Below are 2683 nucleotides of genomic sequence, written 5' to 3' on the forward strand. Positions count from 1 at the left end.
TAATAGTTCAACATGCAATATTCTTTTTGCATAGTTTGACAATAGGGCCACTATGCCCTTATTTTGGCCTTTGTTTGTGTGGTAGGTAGGAGGTCGACATTTTAGAAAAACACAAAACTGGTGCAATCCAAATAGCATGGACTTCTTCGACCTGGTGCAACTTGCTGAAGGCGCAATGTTGACGACCTTCATGGGGCTTTGATAGCGCATTGGAGAGGACATGACTTGTTGTTTACCTATAAAACAAGTAAACTCCCCCGCCCACTTTTGGGCGAGGAGTCTTCCCTGCCCAGTTTGTAAAGTGACGGGCAAGGGTGCACTTTTTGTGTTTGCAACCAATCAAAAAAATTAGAAATATAATAATTTGTGTTTTTTTGTAAAATGAGTCCCTTAAGTGTGTAAAGGCTTTGTGCCCATGTCTTTGCCTAGTTTCAGCAATTGGACGCCCACACTCTCTGTAGGAGTTGGGTGTCCACCATTGGGTGTGTGACCAGCCTAACCTGCATCGCACCTGACCGCACTGGATCAACGGCGATGGAATCAATGATAGTAGCTCCAGCCAGGATCGCACTAGATGACGACTCACGCTTCGATTAATAAAAATAGCTTCAATCTCTCTCTCTCTCTCTCTCTCTCTCTCTCTCATATCACTCGAGGCAAGCGTTAAGAACACTTCAACGTCCATGAAACCTTGAAAGAAAGCTCGTGTTGCTAGGCATGACCAATGACTATTTCGCGAGTCTTTACTAATCCTGAAAATTCAGGAAAATGGGCATGAAAGGGGGCTGCCAATAACATACTACAAATCAGCTTGAAGGGTCTGTGTATAGATGGCATGAAAGAGGGGAATGGAGCTGGCATGCTTCCACTTGCTCTCTACATTTCATGCACCTGCATAGACCACCTTCAGCATTTTACTTGGCTGCAACCAATATGCCTGCTTCCTCTTCAACCTTCTTAGAAAAGTCCCTGCTTTGAGAACCCTTCCAACCAAGCTCAACATCTTCTTTTACCTCACCCTGAGAAGGTGCTGAGGCTGCCCTCATATTACTGGATTGCTGGTACAGCACACCTCCAACCAGAGTGAGGATGAGGTAGAAGAGCCCCATGGCACTTGCATGCTTGTCCCAGATAAGAGCATTGATGATAACGGTGAGGAACTTGTTGACGACACCCGTTACAGTAAATGCTGTTGCAGAAATCGCCTTCCTTGCTGCAAACCCGAAGAAGCTTATCGCTAAGGCAAAAATACAGGAGAGACTGACAGAAAAAACAGTCTCAAACCTTCCCAAGCCTCCGGGATTGCCAAAGAATTCTGAAAGCTCCCCTGTCAACACGCAAAAGATTGGGGATATCAACAGAGAGATTAAATTGTTGTAGAGCACGAATCCCCATGTGTTCAAGCCAAGGTTTGTGACAATGTGCTTGATGTAGACCATCTCAGTGGTTATGGTGATGAGATAAGCAAGGGCCCAGGAGTAGGCGGTGGGACTGAAGGCGGAATCCGAGAGGACATACCCAACGGCGCCTGACAAGATCAAGAGCAATGCAAGAAATGTGTATTTGGAAGGCCATGACTGCTTGCGGAAGGCGGCATCGGCGATGGCGACGAGGAGGGGGGTGGAGGATCTGAAGACAATGAAGGTATCCACATTGGCATGCTTGAGGAGGTTTGTGTTGGTGAAGATGGCGAGGTAGAAGACAGCCGCAGCGGGCAGGAACTTCTTCGCCATGCCCCAGGAGAAAGGGTCATGGTGCAGAAACCCTAGGACGCCCAGGACCCGGACACCGATGGCGCTGCAGGCATACTGGAGGGCTGTGAGAAGGCCCGGGTACCCGAATCGCGAGATGGCGTGCTTGTTGATCACAGCCAACAGGCTGGAGCAGAGGGCATAACCCAACACCACTGGTGCCACAGCAACTCTGTTATCAGACTCAGATTCATGGGCCATGTCCAGCAGCTACAAATCTATTAACAGGAAAGCTGTTGTATGACCGCCTATCTATCCATTTGTTAGAAAAGAACTGCCAGGCCAAATGCAAGCCTTCCTTCGTGTTGATGGAGCGGGTTATAGCCCTTTTCCTGACAAGAAGAGCAGTCGGAAGTCCAAGTGAGCTTTGCTTCCTGTCGGTGAAGCTGATTACTGGTTGGCCTTTAATGAAGAATCGATGTACAGATTAGCACAGTCCTTGCAAACCTTCTTCTGCAGTAGATTTCTCCAACTTGCTTCTGCGCTGCCCCTGCTAATATTTTCTGCGATACATGCACACGTACGTACCTTTGGCTTTTGGCCTTGACGACGCCATTGTAAGTCCGAGCTAGGCAGTCGGTTGGCTGAGCCTCTTCAATTTACACGGAGGATGATTTCCGCACCTAGATCCTCCCAGTGCTTCTCAGTTTACACCAATCTTCTCGTGGTGAAAGCATCTCTATCGGTCGCATTTAAGGCATTTTACATCTTTAATGCACATGTAATGTGACAGGAGGGCTCATGGGTGCTTGAGGCACTTTTATGCACCCAAGTGACCCAACCCAAAGTCGCCTCTCTCTCTTCCTCTCTCTAATCAGTACATTTGCAAACGAATTCCTAATTGCCAAACATCTATATTATTAGTTAAGGAAAGGTGGGGGCCGGGTGCCACGTGGCCGCCCCTCACCTCCCCCAAAAAAACAAAGAGAACA

General features: G+C 47.9%; 1 pseudogene; it reads right to left on the reverse strand.

Moving 5' to 3' along the window:
- Positions 1–718: 718 nt before the first annotated feature.
- Positions 719–2411, reverse strand: LOC148040129 (GDP-fucose transporter 1 pseudogene; annotated as a pseudogene).
- Positions 2412–2683: the final 272 nt, after the last annotated feature.

This window comes from Lygodium microphyllum, chromosome 2 (genome assembly GCF_053477565.2).
Source record: "Lygodium microphyllum isolate KBCC chromosome 2, Lygodium_microphyllum_v1.1.10, whole genome shotgun sequence".
Taxonomy (NCBI): Eukaryota; Viridiplantae; Streptophyta; class Polypodiopsida; order Schizaeales; family Lygodiaceae; genus Lygodium; species Lygodium microphyllum.